This window comes from Diabrotica virgifera, chromosome 3 (genome assembly GCF_917563875.1).
Source record: "Diabrotica virgifera virgifera chromosome 3, PGI_DIABVI_V3a".
NCBI lineage: Eukaryota > Metazoa > Arthropoda > Insecta > Coleoptera > Chrysomelidae > Diabrotica > Diabrotica virgifera.
The window spans coordinates 42,036,338-42,058,103 of NC_065445.1; positions in this window are offsets into that span (position 1 = coordinate 42,036,338).

A 21,766-nucleotide genomic window follows, 5' to 3' on the forward strand; every position below is an offset into this window, starting at 1 on the left:
CCTAAAAACGAGCCAAACTTTTCTGCTACCGATATGCCCATTGTCCTCATGTAATTTCTTTATTATCTTTTCGGCCAATGTCTGTGTCACTAAATATAGTTCCTTTCCGTCTATTCTCTTAAAATATATGTTATTTTCTGCTTCCGCTCTTCTTTTCTCTCTTTCCTCTAGGTCTTCCTGGTTTGTCCTTATCTCATTTAACGAATATATCCCTTCTTCTTGTATTAATCTATTTAGTCCCACCTGTAGAGTAATTGTTTCCTTTTTTCCGGTGTCCTCATCCCGTGTTAGAGCGTCGGCTATTATGTTGTCTTTTCCTTTTATATATCGGAACTCAAAATCATACTCCTGTAATAATAGAATGCCTCTATGTATTCTATTATTTACTAATCTATTCTTCATGATATGTACTAAAGCTGCATGGTCTGTTTCGATTGTGAATTTTGCTCCCAATAAGTAAAACCTCAATTTGTTTACGCAATATAGTACACTGGCAAACTCCAATTCTGTAACACTATATTTTCTCTCATGTGTTTTAGTCACTCGAGATATAAAACATATCGGTACTTCTTGGTCGTTTTGTATTTGAGACAGAACTCCTGCAAATTTTTGTATGGACGCATCAGTTCGGAGTATAAAAGGTAAATTGTAAATGGGGTGGTATATTTTCGTTCCTTTTGAGAATTCTCGTTTTAATGTTTCGAAAGCTTCCTCCTGTTCTTCTTTCCTATTCCATTTTATTCCTTTTTTAAGCAATTTTATCAGAGGGATTTCCTTTTGGCTCAAATCGGGAATCAGCTTTTTAAAATAATTTATCGTGCCAAGAAAACCTCTCAATGTTTTCAAATTCGTTGGTCTTGGGTATTCATCTATGAGCTTGACTCTGTCTTCGGCTAATCTTACTGTTTTGGTGTCCAATTGAAAACCCAAATAAATGACTTCTTTTTGAAAAAATTGACATTTTTCAATGTTTAATTTCAATCCCGCTGTGTCCAATTCTTTCAGAATTATTTCTATGTGTTCCAGATGACTCTGAGTATCTTGTGAAAAAATTAATAAATCATCGATATAATGAACTATGAAATCTTCATGGCGATTCAAAATGGTATGTAGAGCTCGGACGAGTGCAGCACAAGCACTCTGCAATCCAAATGGCACTACCTTAAACCGGTAGACAATACCATCAATAGAAAAAGCGGTGTAGTTTCTACACTTTTCAGCTAACGGTATCAACCAAAAACTGTGTTTTAAGTCAATTTTCGAAAATATGTGTGACCCGGTGATTCTTCCAAAAATGGCCTCGATGTTTAGAGGTGATTCATATTGTGATACAGTGTGCTGGTTGATATTTCTGGCATCTAAACATAATCTCAATTCTCCATTGCTTTTCTTTACTATCACAATCGGGTTAACATACGGTGAATCACATCTTTCGATGATTTGATCTTCCAACATTTTATTTATTTCTTCTTTCACCTCTTGTCGATACTTGTATGGAATCGGGTAAGTCTTTGATCGAAAATTTCCCAAGTTTTTCACCTCAAATGAATGTTCGTACTTTTTCGCCACTCTGTTTTCCTCATTGATCAAATTTTCGTAGTTTCTTAACATCAACCGCAATTCTTTTTCTTTCCCTTCTCCACATATCAATTTTCTGTCTTTTTTTTCAGATTCTTCACACATGTTTACCGTGCATTCTGCATCCTCGTTTGCATATACCTCCTCTTCAAATACTACTGTTTCAATCATATTCTTTTCACTTTCATTTTTTAGCTTTATTTCTTCTTCTCCTGAGCTCGTCTCTTCTTTTGAGGAATCCCAGGTTTCCTTTGTTTCTGATACTCTCAAACTTTCTTCTTCTGGGCTCAACTCTTCTTTTGAGGAGCCACAGGTTTCATTTTCTTTTATCCTTTTCCGACCTTTTCTCCTTTTTTTTCTTTGTCCTTGCTTCGCTGCCAAATTCATTTCCACTGTTTGTTCTTTACCTGATTCGTCCGTATTTTGTTTCTCATGTTCCTTGTCCTGTTCTTTTTCTTTTTCTTCTGTTAGCTTCATCGTATTATTTTTAAAATCTATCACTACATGTTTTTCTGCCAATTCGTCAACTCCTACTATCATGTCATGTGACATATTTGGCATTATTACACATTGTAGTGCATACATATTCTTACCCAGTCGTACCATTACTCGTATGCCTTCATTTATAGTTGCCAATGTCCGTTTGTTTGCGCCCACTAAATTTACCCTAGGTATTTTGTAAATTAAATTTGTTAAGTTAACTTCTTCTATTAGTTTTCTGTTGACCAATGTTATTTCAGATCCAGTGTCTATCATAATTTTAATTGGTTTCTCGTTGATAAATCCATCCACAAATTTTAAATTAACTCCATTTTTCTTTTCGTTGTTTCCTGCCAATTTAATAAACTCCTTGGGGTGACAAAAGATTCCTGTTTGATTTTTGGTTTTTAGTGAGCGCCGTCGTGAAAAGACGCCGGTTGCTCATCGTTGTTTATATTTTCGTCATACTGTCTCTCTCCGTCATATTCATCTGTCTGGGTATTATTTACTTCTCTTCTATTTTCTCTTGGTCTGTCGGATCTGTTTCGGTTTTCTCGATATCCCTGTTCATTTTGTCTACCATTATTTCTGTTTTCTTGATTTGAGCGTGTGGTGTTTCTATTCTGGTATTCTCGATTTCTATCCTCATTCCATTGCCTATTTCTTTGTTCATAATTTCCTCTTCCGTTGTCTCTATTTTCGTTTTCCCTTCTGGGATTAAAATCTCGTCTTGTATAGTCCCTCCTATTTTGATTTCTATCTCTGTAATCTTGTGTTTCTCGGGGCCTGTAATCTTCTCGCGACCTTCTTGATTTTCTTTCTCTTAGACGTGATTCTCTTATTTGTAGGAATTGGCATAAACTATCTATGTCTTTGTAATTTTGCAATGTGATATGGTCTTCCAGCGTTTCCTCGAAATGTCTTGCAATCAGTTCGACTAATTGTTCCGATGAGTAATTATATTGTAAATGTTTTGCATTATTGTAAATTTGCAAAGCATATGTCCTTTCTGATACACCCATCCTATCATTGTATTTCCCATTTTGCAATTCCTTGTTAATTTCCAATTGTTGGACCTTTCCCCAGAAATAATTCAAAAATTTTTGTTCAAATTGTTGCCAATTGCCGAATTCTTCTTCTTTGCTATCGAACCATAGGCTTGCTTCATATTTGAGATGGTTTCTGATAGTTTCTTTTGCTGTTTCGAAATTTCCGATGTGCTGTATTTTCTTTTTCAGGCTATTTATGAACGGCACTGGGTGTAATCTTCTTACGTCCCCGCCAAACCTTATCTTCACGTCATCTGTGCTATGTATAACCATTTCTCTTCTTTCTCCGACATTTTGTTGAGTATTGATTTCCGCAATCTTTCTTTCCACTTCTTCTATGTCTGCTTGAATAGCGTTTTGCAACTTGTTTTCCAAACTTTCCATTTCTTTTTTCTGGCAATTCGTTATCTCCTTTATTTTATTTTGAATTTTCATTTCTTGTTCTTTCATGTGATCCTTAATTTTCATTTCATACTTTTCTATGCGTTCCTCCATTTTCTTGTTGTTCTCTTCTATGGCTTGTTTTGTTTCCTTCAGATTTTCTTGCATTATTCTTTTTGTTTCATCCATTTTTTGTTGTGTTTCATCCATTTTTTGATCCACTTTATCCATTTTCTTTGATGTTTCTTCCTGATTTTTATCCATTTTTTGTTGTGTTTCATCCATTTTCTGTTCTATTCTTTGTGACTGGAGTTGCATCATTTGTAATAATTTATCTATTCCTGATAATTCTTGCTGTTCTGATGCCATGATTGTCGTGTCTAAAATATCTTCTTGGTCTGAATTATTCTCTTGATTTGAATGTTCTTTTTGTTTTTTGTTGTCTTTGCTTTGGCTTCTTGTCACAGACATTTGTTTTCAAGAAGTACTGTCCCCGCCAAATATGAAATTTTACTAGTATGTTACCAAGACGACTTTTTCTCACCCAAATATTATAAATTGTCAATAAATATATCAAATGTAAATATCGTAAAAATAAAATATTAAATCAGTCATGTAAAATTTGTACCTAAAGAGATCTAAAATTTTATGTTATCAAAAGTATCTCACTTTTTACCACAGGCATATAAATTTTCAAATACCGGCTTTACTCTTTCTATCCTTCAAATTTGCCACTAGAAATACTTTCAAAATGCTTTCCACGTTGGACGACAGTTGTTGTGATCTTGATTATTGATATGAGATGATAATTTTATATGTCATTTAATTTAATCAATGCATTACTAATAATCTAATTAATTTACCAGATCACATATCAATATGTTTTCAATCTCAGGGCTTTTTATAAAATTAATTACTTACATACGTGGCTTCTAAGTATTTCTTAATGGTTCCTAATCGGGATAGGAAAGAAAAGAGTAAAATAATAACACATATGGGTTACAATTGTAATCAAAATATTGTTTATTTAATTTAAATGGCAATCACTGCTTAATATTTGCTATATCTTATTATTCTTAAACATAACATTTACACATGGGAATCTTATTTCCTTTTGATTTCCAATTGAAAGTTTTTATTAACATTTAACTATTATGATTTATTAGCAACAATTCTATTTAAGTTTGATGAAGCTTTTCTGATATTATTGATTATGTTTCTTCAATTTTAAATGTGGTATTTACTACGAAAAAACCCATACATTCATGTCCAAACAAATGAGACTGACCTTTTTCTGGTGCACTGAGAATGTCTTCACACAAGACCCGTTTCCTGCTATCCTTGGCTGCAATCAAAACCTCGTCCTGGCTTCCAGTAATGTTCTCCTCTGAAACTAGCTCGTATAGCTCTCGTTTCCTGCTTCTGTCGTGATGCTGTGTTCTACCTTTTTCGAAACTGCAATCAGCTACCGGGAACTCTTGGCTCAAGGAGGTTCTTTTACTCTCAAACCTGGCCTACCTCTCGTTCTACGATAGATACTCCACACTCACGGAACTACACAGGCTTTCTCACTCTCCGTACACTACCGTCTACTACTCGACTTCACTTCTCCACCGCTCAAAACATTCTGATCTCTATTTGTCATTCATTCCCCTACTTTCTAAATATCCCTTCCAGATTCACAAATCAAACTTCCACCACCAACTCTCATTCGCAGTATTCCTCAAAACCAATTTTTAAACTTTCTAAATATGCTTAATGGATTTCAAAGAAAATAGTTAATTCCCATTCTAAAATTACTTTCTACTATATACAAATTTTAATGACCTATTCTCTATTTCCACTTAGTCTTATTTAGCATCGGCTAATGATCGATCCTTCCGCGAACAACGATAATGACCTATTAACGATTTCACTTGAGTCTTATTTAATCACTTCTTAAAATTAAATATAACAATTTGTTGTATACAGGTTGTTCTAAATTTATATGCCCGTGGTTGAGAAAATTGAAAATATTTTATATTAAATTGAATTCTGTTTATAATTATCAAATTTTAATTTTCATATCAAATAGAAATATAACAATATATATATATATATATATATATATATATATATATATATATATATATATATATATATTGCATTTGCGTCCCTCGTGGCTTCTGTATAGTTTTGACTCTTCGTGACTTCCGATCAATATACAGCGTGTATATTAACAAGAATAATTTCATACAGTTAGCGCTCGCTTTGGCATCCGTTATACTGGCAACAATGTACTTATAGTATCAAGTAAAATATTTAACCTTGGTCGTGTTTATGTGCAAATTTAGTTGTAGAACCCAGACAAATTCTATTTATAACTTTTGCCAATTAGGTGGTTTTGCTCGGATATACGATAAGGATTTGCTGTAAATTGTTTGTTTTCGTTTTTTTATACTCTTAAATCAAGTTAGAAAAACTTATTTCTTGGGTGTAGTTATGAAAGATGTATTTTCTAATTTTTTAAATTTTCTATTTTATTTCGATGGAAGAAGATTATGTATTATATATGATAATGTAATGTTATATTATGTATGATAATGTAATGTACTTAACAATACCACTATATACCCTTGACAACTGTTTATTTTTTAAAGTTAATAATTGTTTGATGAGCCTTTCGATAGGTTAGGTTAGGTTTATTATTAAATTTTATTTTGATAAATAATCGGTATTGTTTCTCTCTCTCTCTCTCTCTCTCTCTCTCTCTCTCTCTCTCTCTCTCTATCTCTTCCTGTAATCCCTTCCCAGCGCATCCTTTTCTGTTTTATTCTTTCGAAATTTGCTATACAAGTATTTTCCATTGCTCTCTGTTTCTCGCTCTCTGTTGGACTTCTCTCCATCTCAGGCCAATTCTTTCATGATCTCTTATTACAGTTCTTCTCCAGCTATTATCAGGTCTTCCTCTTCTTCTTCTTTCGTCTGGTTGGTATTCGAGTGCTTGTTTGGTTATATTATTTCGATCCTTCCCCAGAGTCCGTATAATCCATTTCCATTTCATATTTTTAATCGTGACTGTTATTTTCTCTTATTTTGTTCTTCTCCGTAGATCTATGTTTTTTATTTTATCTGGCCAGTATATTTTTAGGATTTTCCTCAACGATTTTTTATAAAGGTTTGTAATTTTTTGCTAGTTGTTTCTTCCTGTCTCTTCCTGTAAATATTTTGATTTTGGTTAATTCTGATATATCGCGTGTGTTCCAGTTTTTCCTTAATGCATTATGATTATACAGGGTGTTAGTAAATAAGTATGAAAAATTTTAAGAGCTATTTCTACATGAAAAATTAATGCCAGTTTGCTCTATAAACATATGTCCGCAAATGCTTATTTTCGGAGATACGGGGTGTTGAAATTTTTATTTCAAACTTCCAATTTATTTATTGCTCTAAGACCAGTTGAGCTATGAAAATGAAATTTGGTGAGTTTTAGGGGGTAGTTATTACAAATTTTGTGACATACAATTAAGAATTTTGTATTCATCATTGGCGCGCCTACGGGCAATGGTCTGAATTATTTTAAAGAAAAAAAATAGTACGCCACTGAGAATTAGAAATTATTTTTAAATTTCGCATCTAATTTATGATAAAAAACCTTTCTTGCCTTTTTTTCATATGATGCACCTTTTTTATGCAAAAAAATAAAACATCTTGGCGCATATTTTTCATTTCTTAATACATCATCAAGAACTATCCAATATAATAATACTTAACTAGAACAATAACAGAAAATATTACTAATACCATTTCAACTAGGTGCAAAGCTGCAAGAAATGTTTAAAATGATCTCCTTTACAGGTAACAGAAGAATTTTATATTCATCATTGGCGCGCGTACGGGTAATGGTCTGAATTTTTTTAAGAGAAAAATAGTACGCCACTGAGATATGTAAAACTAAAAATCATTTTTGAATTCCTCCTTCAATTGACGACAAAAAATCTTTCTTGCCTTTTTTTCATATGCGGTGCTGTTTTTATGCAAAAAAATTAAACATCTTAACGTTCACAAAGTATTTGAACTAATTTTCTATGCATATGGAAACTACTTCAAATACTTGGTAAGCGTTAAGATGTTTTATTTTTTTGTATAAAAACGGCGCCTCATATGAAAAAAAGGAAAGAAATATTTTTTATCGTAAATTGAAAGAGGAATTCAAAAATGATTTTTAGTTTGACATATCTCAGTGGCGTGCTATTGTCTTCTTCAAAAGATTCAGACCATTACCCGTACGCGCGCCAATGATGAATATAAAATTCTTCTGTTATCTGTAAAGGAGATCATTTTAAACATTTCTTGCAGCTTTATACCTAATTGAAATCTTATTAGTAATATTTTAAGTTATTGTTCTAGTTTAGTATTATTATATTGGATAGTTCTTGATGATGTATTAAGAAATGAAAAATACGCGTCAAGATGTTTTATTTTTCTGCATAAAAACGGTGCATCATATGAAAAAAAGGCAAGAAAGGTTTTTTATCATAAATTAGACGTGGAATTTAAAAATAATTTTTAATTCGAAATGTCTCAGTGGCGTACTATTTTTTTCTTTAAAAAAATTCAGACCATTGCCCGTAGGGGCGCCAATGATGAATACAAAATTTTAAATTGTATGTCAAAAAATTTGTAATAACTACCTCCTAAAACTCACCAAATTTCATTTTCATAGCTCAACTGGTCTTAGAGCAATAAATAAAGTGGCAGTTTGAAATAAAAATTTCAACACCCCGTATCTCCGAAACTAAGCATTTGCGGACATATGTTTATAGAGAAAACTGGTATTAATTTTTCATGTAGAATTAGCCCTTAAAATTTTTCATACTTATTTACTAACACCCGTATAATGAGTGCATATTTTGCCTTTACTATCCTTTTTTCTACATCTGATCTACTAAATAGCTTTATTCCGCTAACTGTTCACTGTAATGAAAATCTATGCACAATGGAATTTTACTTATTAAATAATAAGCTACAATTTAGTAGTCCATAAGTTTTTTCGTATCTCCAGTATTTTCGGAGATATTTTGAAGTAAAAGGTGACAAATAGGAAATTGCAAAAAGTCAATTTTTCTTTAAACTCCACTTTTTCTAAAATTGGGCCTTTTAAATAGGTCAAACTTCTTGGGCGTATTGATAATACGAATATAAAAGGAACTACTTACAGAAAGGTGAAGATCAATTTTTAATTAGAAGGGTAGTTGGGGGGCTGTTTTCACTGATTTTTTCATAGAGAATAGCAGGTACCGACCTTTTTTGATCATAAGTCTCTTAATTTTCATGCTAGCAGCTTCATATTATTTTTTGAAAGGTCTAACAGTATACTCGAAAAAAGATTGTTTAAGTTTAATTTAATTTGTGTTACTAAAAGATTAATTTTTGATATCTACAGTTTTTTTTATTAAATGCATATTTTTCGATGTATTCTCAAAACACCCTCTATAGTGGAGTCACTGAAGGTGGATATGAGCTATTACCTCCGATTTCATTGAACCTATCTCAGGAGAACCTGAGGCTCATTGAACCTGAGGCTCATTGAACCTGAGGCTATCTCAAGGAACAAAGGTGACATGGTGCCAACTTGCGCTTTTACCCTGGGGGTGGATGCCAACCCTTCTCGGGGGTGAAAATTATTTTATTGAAAATAACCCCATAATTCAATAGAGAAGCAAATTCTAAGCAAAATTTATTATATAAAGTTATTAAAATAAATCAAAACTTTTTGAGTTATTAAAGACCAAAGAGTTTAATATTTCTTGAGAAAAATGCATGTTTTACACCGATTCTTCATCAATAACTCAAAAACTATAAGTTTTTACAAAAAAGTTATTATTACTAAAATTGAAGCTAATAAAAAATGAAATAAACTCCTTACTAGAAAAACCTTTTAGTGTTAACTAAAAGTGAGTTATAGGTAATTGAATGTATATTTTTTTTCGGCGAGTAAAAAAATCTACGTATTCAAACTGAAATCACGGGAAAATGATGCATTTTATAACATAAACTTATTAAACATTTGTCAAAGTACTTAAAAATATCTATCAAATGAGCACCCGAACATGTTGATAGCATTAAAATTTATGCTCCAAAATGTTTTCAAAATTTATCTTTTAAAAATGTCTCCAAAAAATGTTACTGTTTTTTTTTAATAACTCCGTTCATTTTTACGATGTAAGGTTCATCTAAAAACCGTTTAAAAGCTAATTTCAAGGGCTATTTCATCAAGTTAAACTTAATCTCTTAAACCCCTTATTTTTTTATAAGGGGTAAATAAAAGGTTAACTGGCCCCGGTTGTATGGTTCTCACAGCAAAATTTAATATTTAAACGTTTCTATCTCGGTTATTTTTTACCCTGTAGAAACAATAAAACAGGTAAAGTATTTGTCACAAAAAAATCTAAAATTTGGTTATATATTATTTTTACGTGTATTGAGTATTTTTGGAGTTATTATCAAAAGAATATAAAAATTACAATAATTTTAAAAATTACAATTTTTTTTAAATTATATCTTTTTTTCAAAAATATGCATTTTAAACCGGTCAAAATTATCGAAATCATTACTTATGCTAATATGAAGAAGTTCCTATAAGGATTATTATAAATTTTATTTTTTATGGAAAATCGCGTATGATTGATTTTTCACTTTTTCTTAAAAAATTCCAAAGGGTTCTTTTATTTTCATCATAACTTGCTTAATTTTAACGCTTTTAACTTGCTTCGCAGCTCATTTGATAGGTATTCTGAAGTAATTTGACAAATTTTTAGCAGGTATATTTTATATATTGCATCGTTTTCCCGTTATTTAAGCTTGAATACTTAGATTTGAGTACTCGTCGAAAAAAATACACATTAAATTGCCAATAACTCACTTTGATATAACATTAGTTTAGTTCTTTAAGTGAGGAATGTATTAAATTTTTTTATACAGCGGCATGATATAGAAAATGATCCTTGGACTATTCCCTACCTTCTGTGAAAATTTCAAGTAAATCCATGCTGGACGAAACAATTGCGAGTCAAAATGCTTCATTTCCTCGACTATAGAAGGAGGAGAAACAATCAGTAAATGTAACGAATATAAATACCTGGGTATGAATATGAAAATCACGAATGATGGAACACTGGACGGAGCCGTTAAAGAACGAAACACTCAGGGCAGGAAAGTAATTAGGCTCCTAAACTCAGTACTCTGGGACAAGCAGATAAACAACCAAAACAAGAAAAAGATCTATAACGCCGTAGTGAAAAGCATTATAACATACAGCTGCGAAGTATGGCATATGAAGGAAAAATCAAAATGAATGTTAGAGGTCACCGAAATGGATTTCTGGAGAAGGGCTGCAGGAAGATCAAGAAGAGAACATGTCACCAATGAACGGATACGAGAAATAATGAACGTCACACATACAATAAATGACGAAATTAACGAAATACAACTACGATGGTTTGGTCACGTACAAAGAATGCATGATGACAGAAAACAAATAATAATACTATACACTTCGCGCTCGTTTTGGCATCCGTCATACTGGCAACAATGTACTTATGGTATCCGGTAAAATATTTAACCTTTGGTCGTGTTTACGTGAGAATTTAGTTAAAGAACCCAGACAAATTATATTTATATCTTTTGCTATTTTGGCGTTTTGTCATAGAAAATCAGTTTTATATATAAAAATCTTTTAGAATCCTAAATTTATTCTTTAAACACTTGCTCTGTAGAATGTAGAATTAACAGGAAAAATTATAATTTTATAATTAGGTAGTTGTATTTTGCTTGACCGGTTTCACAAAGTTTGTCTTTGCATCATCAAACGGTTTAATATAATTAGATTTTTAATGGTAATGGCCAACGTTACACTAAAAACAAATAATATAGAGAATAGAAGATTATGTAAGGTACATTCCATGTCAAATCACTCAGGCAAAAAATTTTGGATCTCCGATTTGTCTGAAAATTGGTATATAGCTTCTGCGTGACGTAAAAATAAGATATTTAAGGTCAAAAAATCTTCTTCTTTTTTTCTCAAAATGTTATTTTATGCGATTTTACAGTGATTTGGTGTTTATTTAAACAAATTTTCTGTGGCAAAGTATCAATGAAAAACATAATATTTTAATAGAGGGGACTCAAAAATGTCATCATATGGCATATGGCACAAGTTATTTTGATTCAGAACAAGGTTTTGATCAAATTTTATAGTGTAGAAAACGTTAAAATACCGTTTTTTTACATTATTCTCCATTCCCAAAATACATCATCATCGATTTGGCTAAAAATTTGCCCACAGATAGCCAAAATATAGGACTTTAAGTAGTTAGAAGGATTTGAATTATATTACAATACCAAAAAAGTTACATGCAGTAATATCAGACTCAAAAGTATATTATTCCAGTCACAGTCGGAATAGCATTTGACCTTGCATGCCGAGCTGCCCAAAATTTTATTTTTCTAACCTTTAGGGGAGTCAATAGTAGCCTAAATTTAAAATCACGAATGAATTCCTTCTTTACGTTAGCCGCCATCTTGATTTTAAAGGAGAACCTGTTTTGCTCAATATCTCAATTTTTAACTTTTCGACAAAAATGGTAGAAACTGAAATTGTTCCTATTTATTTTACTATTTACTATTTACTATTTACTATTTACTATTTACTATTTACTATTTACTATTTACTATTTACTATTTACTATTTACTATTTACTATTTACTATTTACTATTTACTATTTACTATTTACTATTTACTATTTACTATTTACTATTTACTATTTACTATTTACTATTTACTATTTACTATTTACTATTTACTATTTACTATTTACTATTTACTATTTACTATTTACTATTTACTATTTACTATTTACTATTTACTATTTACTATTTACTATTTACTATTTACTATTTACTACTTACTATTTACTATTTACTATTTACAATTACTATTGAAACTATTTACAATTACATATTACAATTTCTTTTTACCAATGTTTTCCATTCATACTTTACGATAGAAAACGCAAATTTGGTTAAATAAACACCAGATCACTGTAAAATCGCATAAAATAACATTTTGAGAAAAAAGAAGAAGAATATTTTTTGACCTTAAATACAGTCGGAAAAATGAAAGAATACCCATGAGCGATCACCTCAATCACTTATTTTGTATTTGCTGTCTTTTTCTATAAATAACAAACGTTAGTTATAGAAAAAGAGAGCAAATACAAAATAAGTGATTGATGTGATCGTTCATGGGTATTGTTTCATTTTTCCGACTGTATTTAAGGTCAAAAAATCTTCTTATATCCTAAGGTCTTCTTATAATAGCTTCTGCAACCTTGTTTATCCAAGTATTTTCTACTCTGCGTACGTAGCCGTACTTTACGTGGCCGTACTATTTTAGTCTTCTCTCTTCTATATATTGCAGGGCATCTTTTTTCACTTGCATTCTTCTCCTTATCTCCTCATTTTTTATTCTGTCTCTTCTGGTGAGACCACAGCATCTTCTCCAGTATTTCATTTCGGTTGCCAGAATGCTCTTTCGGGCTTTTTTGTTTATAACCCAAATTTTTGCGGCATATGTCATGATCTTAATCTCGGCACAAGTACTAAAACAACTTCCTCGTAAGGCCATTATTATGCTAACAGTAATATTTAATCGCATGCTAAGTTTATCATACTTTCCAAAAATATGGAAATTTGCAGAAATTATAATGATCCTTAAGCCAGGCAAAGCTCCCAATGAAGTAACATCTTATCGACCCATCAGCCTACTCCCAATCGTTAGCAAAGTTTTTGAAAGATTGCTGCTATAAAGAATATACGCAGATCATGAATTCCTAACATTACTACCAGAACATCAGTTTGGTTTTCGGGAAAATCACTCTACTGCACAAGCCCATCGAATAGTAAAAGAAATATCAAAAACTCTCGAAGAAAAGAAATACTGCAACGCTGTATTCCTAGATATCTCACAAGCGTTTGACAAAGTTTGGCACAGAGGACTGCTTTACAAAGTAAAATTAGCACTATCTAGTAACTATTTCCTCCTAATCAAATCCTACTTATCAAATAGATATTTCTCAGTAAAATTCAAAGACCAACAATCCAGCCTCTATCCTATTAACTCCGGAGTTCCGCAAGGTAGTGTTCTCGGACCGCTGCTTTTCTCACTCTACACAGCCGATATACCGGAGTCTCCTAATACTACGATCGCTTCCTTTGCTGATGACGTAGCAATACTAGCAGTAAATGAAGATCACATACAAGTCTCACAAGACCTGCAACACCATCTGGACATACTCAGTGAATGGTACACAAAATGGTGAACTAAAGTAAATAAAACAAAAGCATCTCAAATAACGTTTACAAACCGCCACAACACATGCCCACCTGTAAGAGGAAAATGTACGAATACCAACAGTAACAGAAGCTAAATACCTTGGCCTCCATCTTGACCAACGTCTTACTTGGAAAAAACATATACAGACTAAAAGAAGACAACTAGACTGGAAGTTTCGGCAAATGTATTGGCTCCTTGGACGCAGATCAAAACTCAATATCCAAAACAAAATTCTGCTGTACAAAGCAATAATCAAACCTATTTGGTACTACGGACTACACCTCTGGGGCTGTGCAAAGTCAACATCACTGAATATCATTCAAAGATTTCAGTCGAAAGTTCTAAGATCAATAGTGGGTGCACCCTGGTATGTAACTAATCAAACACTTCACGAAGACTTAAATATACCTTTCATCAGAGAAGAAATCCATCGAGCCTCGGAATCACAAAACGAGCGTACCATTCACCATGACAACGAGTTAGTAAGGGAATTATTTCATAATGGCCCTGTCACAAGGAGACTAGATAGAACCTGGCCTCAGGACCTATTTTAAAACTTTAAACGTAAATAGAATAAGATGAGACATCATTGGAAGTCTCTTCTTCATGGCCAAAAACATGGAAAAAATTTACTTAATACTCTTTTAATGATGTAGATTGTAAATAAACATAATTACATAAAAAAAATATGTCATGATGCTTCTCACTATTGTTTGGTATATCATTTTTTTTATTTCCCGTAATGTTCTTATTTCAGATTACATTATGGAGTTGTCTGAAGCAAGATCTTGTTTGTCCCAATCTATTTTTTTTTCTGCTTCTGTTGTTCCGTTTTTTGACATTATAAAGCCCAAATATTTAAAATCCTTCGTTCCTTTTATTTCTACTTGTTCTTCTATTTCTAAGTTTTTGACGTCTTCTTCCAATATTGCTAAGTACAGTAGAACCTCGATTATCCGTCAGGGCACCGGACCAAGGGTATGACGGATAATCGAAAAGACGGTTAACAGAACATTAAAAAAAATTCAAAATTCATAGTATAACTCACAAATTTCATTTGTATGTTTTGTTTGACAATATAAGAGGGATTTGTATTCGTAAGATCGAATAAATTTAAAATATCCTGAAATCTTTGTTTGTTTTACTGTTGCTTCACATTTTGCGACGGCTGAATTTATTAATCAGCGTAAGATCATGCAATCTACTTTATTGGCTTCTTCTTGTTGAGAATACCATTGATGAATTATTGCATGTGCGATGCAGCTTCTCTAGATTATTTAGGCAAATCTTTATCAGTTACAATAGGTTCATCAACATATCTACAGTCAAATTCCAAGTCTGTGTCAGCTTCTGAATCTGTTTGGTCCGCCTTTGTTGCCATTTCAACGATTTCTTTATCTGTCAGCAATGGCTAGCCCTTTCTGTCCTCATCACAAATCAAATTAACTTTTTTTTATTTTTTTACATTAAAATTTTTGCTTATGTAGTCAATACAACGTCTGTATGTACCCTGACGGTTAACAGAGGTGACGGTTAGTGGAGAGACGGATAATCGAGGTTCCACTGTATTCCGTTTTCTTCATATAAATTTCCAGGCTCACCTTTTGTATTCCTCTTTTAGTTTTCTGCAACTGATATCCTCTGCAACATGCAAATGGTATCCTCTTCATCTTGAGACATAACCACCTGATCGTCTGCGAAACACAATGTGTAGAGGTAATCGTCTCTTATCGGTATTCCCATACCCCTACATTTTGTTTTCCAAGTTGTTAGTGCGTGTTCTAAAAATATTTTAAATACAGTTAGTGACGTTGAGCATTGGGCATCCCTGTAGTAATCCTATTGTTGTTTTGAAGATAGCAACTGCCTTGTTTTCTATTTTTATATTTGTTTCATTTCCACTCTACATGTTCTTGATGCTTGTGTTAGGTTAGGTGGTATCCCTATTTTAGTCATTGCTTTGTACAGTTCTTTCCTTGGCACAGGTCGTATGCCTTCGTAAGGTCTATAAACACCATGTGTAAATCTTTGTTCTTATCTCTTCTTTTTTTCTCTATTGGCTGTTGTATTATATGTATGGATATGATCTAGACATGATTTCCCTGCTGTGAAACCTGCTTGTTCTTCTCCGATTTTACGTTCTATATTTTTATCTATTTTGTTCCTGAGGATCCTGCCATACAGTCTTCCCATTGTAGTGATGACGCTTATCCCCCTGTAATTTTCGCAATCTTTTCTGTTCCCTTTTTGTATATTGATGTTAAGTAGGATTCTTACCATTGTTTAGGGATGTCGTCTCCATTTATTGCTCTTTCCATGATTCGGCATATCATTCTTCTTAATTTCTCTGTTCCATATTTGATTTGTTCCACCATTCCATTTTAATTAAATATACGTTAGTATTATGCTTTTCGTCTGTTCTTAAATTTCTAAGGGTTTGCCAAACTTCAGGTACTTTCGTTCCTCCCATATATCTATTCAATTCAGCGCATTTAATTTCCCACATTTCGTTTTTTCTTTCTGCAACTTTCCTTTTCACTTCTCTGTTTAACCGGGCATAATATATCTTTCTACCTTCACCGTCTTGTGAAACTAACCATGTCTGGTAAACTTTCTTTTTGTTTTCTATCAAGGATTCTAGATCTTGTGACCACTATTCTGGGTATTCTCTTTTAATGTTTTCCTTTTTTCCTAGCCCTTCTTCTGCTGCTCCATGAATGGCTTTCTTTACCTCCTCGTATATCGCTTCTGCGTTTCTATCTACTATGTCATGTTGTTTAGTTTTGCAACTAGTCTCCATTTACCTATACATAAAATATTATATAAAAATAATAATTAATGTTTAATTATTTAAGTAGTAAATATACGAAAAAATATAAAATTTTTTCATTATCATAAATAATTTCAATTCAAATACTGATTTGAAGACGTGTCTGTAGATTGTAGATTGTAGATAAATAATTTGACCAGGGCGTCGACGTCGGACCGTTGAGTATCGAGAAGTTATATCTTTAACACATGCCGACACAGAGTTGGTGACATAATTAAGAATTTAGTTGTTTAGTCTACGATGATTTATGGTTAACGGTGCGAATATGATTTTGAGAAAAAAATATTTGAAGATGATATTAGGTTCATAAAGTCAAAATCTATTCACTTGTCATCATTTTTTTTTGTTAAGAAAAGGTAACAACCTCGTATTAATAGAATCACATTATTAGCCTTCACTTTATTTTATTATTTGGTATTATCTAATAAAGTTATAAACTTCTCATTATAAATTTAGAAAACATTACAAGAATAGAACCAAATTTAAATAAAGAACCAAAACACGGACCCACTTTAAATAACTTTTTCAAATACTTTTCAATTACGATTAAGTGAAGGACGTTATAACAGTAGAATAGGGTGACCAAACATTCCGTAAAAATGGGATTGTCCCGTTTTTTAACGATTTGTCCCGGGGTCCCGAAAAAGTCTCTCGGGACGCCTAAATGTCCCAAATGTTTGCTTTTGGTTGATTTTTTGTAACTGACCATATTTTCCCTCTTTAATTTTTCTTCAATTGCGGCATTTGTTTTCATTCGTATTTCTCTCTCTTTTGCTACATTGTGGCCCAGTATTATTCTCATTCTGTGTTATTAGATAGTTCTGAGTTATTGTGTCATCCTTCCCTACCGTCATGTATTTTGTTTTTTGCTTGTTTATCTCTAGTCCTATTCTCTTCGCTTCCTTATGTAATTTTCCAAGTGCTTTTGAAAGTGTCATCTTTGCCTTCTCTATTATGACTACATCATCTGCATTATGTTACTAGTTAAAGTTGATCTGTAATGTTTTTTTTGCACAGTTTGTCCTTCTCATGATTACTTTCAATATAAGATTAAATCATGTCGTAGCGAGATAGAGTCACCTTGTTTCACACCTTTGTTTTCATTAATCTTCTTAGAAGTTGTTCCGTTGAAACTGATCCTTGCTCTGGTGTTCTTTAGGCTCACTGTTAGCATATGTCTTAATTTTTCTGGGATTCCAACATTCTCTAGCTCCCCCATCATTTTCTTCCGATTGATTGTATCAAAGCGCTTTTGAAATCCATGAATACTAGGTGTATTTCTCTGTTGTATTCTCTCGATTTTTGAATTATTTGCTCCACTGTATGTATGGAACTAATCATCGACCTTCCCGGTCTGAACCCGTTCTGGTATTCTTCTAATATTCGTTTAGCGCATGATTCAAGTCTTATGTTTAGTATGTTTGCTAGAATGTTATATGTGGTGTTAAATAAAGTGCTTGCTCTGTAATTCTCGCACTCCTTCCGATCTCCTTTTTATATACAGTAGAACCCCGCAAATCAGAACCCCGCTAATCCGAACGTTCGGCAAATCCGGACCAACGGCAAGTGAAAAAAATTCAAGACAAAAACTTAAAAACATGTTTATTATACAGAGTAAAACCAGAAAATTGAACAATCTACGTTTAATAGGTCTTTGACTCCATAACTTTGTTCTGACGCATGGAAGTGTAGCGAATTGACGAAGTGATGATAAACTATTTACACATAAACATTATATCTACTGGTAACGCAGCAGAGTTATGCTCCACGTAACGTAGAGCCACACCCAGAGCTTTAGTGGCATCTGCGTGTGATACCCAATATGACAGGGAAACTTCTTTCTCGCCTTCTTCATCTTCATTAGTCATTAGGGTTGCCTTGAGGTTGAACCAAGTCTACAATGTATTCATCCGTAAATTCTTCGCCCCCTTTGTCGTCAGCTTCAATCCATTCTGTAATTACACTTTCTTCTTAGTTTTCTCATCCATCTTGTATAGGGGAACGGGGAAAATGGAGCTTATTCAAATTAGAAATCAAGCCATGGAGTTAACGACTAAGCACAAATGATGACACTGGCTCTGCATCAGTGACATCAATCTGAGATGGGTGGAAGAGGGAGAGAGACAGGCACAGCGACTCAAAATCAACGACAAAGTAAACTTTCAATTATTAGTTAGGCTAACTTTCGGATAATCCGAACTTTTCGGAATCCGAACAGGCTGTCCCCCCAATTAGTTAGGATTTGCGGGGTTTTACTGTATATAGGTACCTACTATAATATCTGCGTTCCAATCGGCTGATAGTCTGTTTTGATCATATTTTTTGTTGTATTAGCTGGTTTATTTCCTTATGTAATTTTCTTCCTCTGTATTTTATTCCACTGTTATTTCATTTTCTTCTGCTGCTTTTCCGTTTTCTATGTTTTTAATATTTGGTTTTGTACGTCTTCTTCTGTGAAAATTTCTACTTCGTTGTTATCTTGTTCTTCTTCATCTGTTTCCTTCATAGCGAATAGCATTTTTTCGTAATATTCTTCTCATATTCTGCTGATCTGTTTGTCTTCAAACAGCGTTTCTCTTTTTTTTTGTTTTTTAGTACTCTTATTTTAATGCTGGACATATTTTTTTTTATCTGACTTTTTTGTAAAATTGTTGTATTTGATGGTTTTCTCTGTCTTTTTTAATGTCCTCCAGCGAAACCCGTCATTTTTCTTCTTTTTATTTGTTGATTTTGCTGTGTTTCTCGCTATTTTTTATTTTTCCCTGTTTTGTTTTGACGGATTGGTTGTTTATCCACGTCATTCTAGCGTAGTTTTTTAGTTTTCTGCTGTTTCGCAGTCTTGATCGTACGTAAATTACACATTTAAAATTGAAAAGGATTTATAGGTTCCAAATTAGCTAAAAGACGACGTTTCAATCTCTGTTTGGGTATCGCTCCAAACCCTTCTTGGCAGTAGCGCACCCAGGGGTGATTTGGAAGTTAAACCCTCTTTCCCCCAGGGCATATGAAAAATATATAAATAATAGCAGGAAAATGTAACTTGTCTTTCACAAAATATAGAAAAAAATTTCGACGCCCAAGCCAACCCCCTTCTCCCCAGAGAAAAGTTATAGGTGCGCTACTGCTGCTTGGATGTGTCCCGTTTTTTCAAATTTATGATATGGTCACCCTACAGTAGAAACGCTTCTTAATTCACGAGAGTATTCTACACACTTGTTCTTAATCCAGAATACAGTTTTTTGTGTCAAATTAGAATTTCATAATGGTAGATAAGTTTATTTTAATTTTCTAATTTATTTCAACAGTAAGGCCTCCGCATAATGAAGACTTTTTACCTGCCGATAGTTTAGTCGGGTTGGGCAAAATTAAAGATTTTTCTTTTAAAAATATGTAAGAATGTAGTTCGTTTGGTATGGCATGAGTGCTTTAATTTTTTTTAAGTATTCTATTTGTTTTTAATTTTGTAGACTAGCAGACTTAACTACTTTATGTAATGTGAAATTTAAGATTTATTACTATATTTTAAATATTTTTCAAAATATTATTTTCTATATCCTTACATAAAAAAATACATTGAGTGTATGAAATAAGTAAGCAATATTTTAAACATTTTTATTATTTTCCAGACACTTTTGCACGTATTAGTTGAACAAATTATATTATTAAAAATGTTGTACCTATGTACTTTACTTAAGCCGTCCTCTTGTACCCTACGCTGTCGAGGTAAAAATTTTGTAATAAAAAATTAAGAATTCAATTTTAACACTTCTATAATATGTTACAATTGAGCAATTAGACCAGCAGATTCGGCAACTGGCTATGATAAATTCATCAATTTTAATGAACATACTTTTTAATTTTTTATTTTTGCAGTGAAAAAAAATACATTGTTAATTATACAAAAAAATATCATTGATATATCACAACAACAATTTTTTCAACATACTACAATAATCAATTATAAAAATATCCGAAGTCTAAATTCCAACATTTGAGGTGGCAACAGCGCAGTGGAAGCCATGAGGACATAAACTCAAATATACGGAGACCACCACAACCGCAAACTGAATAAATATATATTTGGATGCCATCAAAACCGTTAAAGTGATTTTAGATATACAGCAAGCGAACATGGCGCGCCTGACGGCAATTGCTCCAAGTAATGTGTATATTATTATACAGATAACGTGACTGAGGACGTCCGGCCAATATTTTGTGTAAGCATTGTAGGAAGTGGTACCTTTCATTTGCGATACATTTTAGGGAAAGTCCTCGTGGCAACCGTATATCGGAGTTCACGAAGACCTGGAAGCCACGAGAGACTACGGTTTAACATGGGAGGACGTCATGAGATGCTAAAAATAAATATATATATATATATATATATATATATATATATATATATATATATATATATATATATATATATATATATATATATATATATATATATATATATATATATTGTTTCGATTCTACTTATTGATATCTACTTTGATTGGACTAGCTCAATTTAATAAATTTATCTCAGGGTTTTACATCATCCAATCGCAGAAATGCAAAACCAATACTCAGAAAAAACTCATGGAAAAATAAAAATAAAAAAAAAAATAAAATATAAACGTATATTAAAGAAAAATTAATTATACCAAATAATTCAAACACAAATGTTTAATAATAGAATAAACTGTGAAAACAGACAATCTATGAATCTAGAAATGCTTGTGCAAAATAATGAAAACAATTCTGAAAAATACCGCAAATTATTTTGAAATCAAAATTACCCAGTATGAATACAAATTAAATTATAACTAGTAAACAAAAGTCAATTTAAAAATCACGAAAAGGTTTCTGTAAAAGTTTATGTCAATTTAAAAATCACGAAAAAGTTTATGTCCCATTTCACTTGAGTCTCCACATAGAGGTCGATGCAACCAAAGAAAACCAAAAGTGTGGCAAACAGAGACTATTGACGGAGAGAAAAATGTATTTTGGATACCTTAGTACAGCTGCTTTCACTTGACATTGAATTTTCTTTTGACTTCCAAAAATAACATTTTTACTTTGTGCTT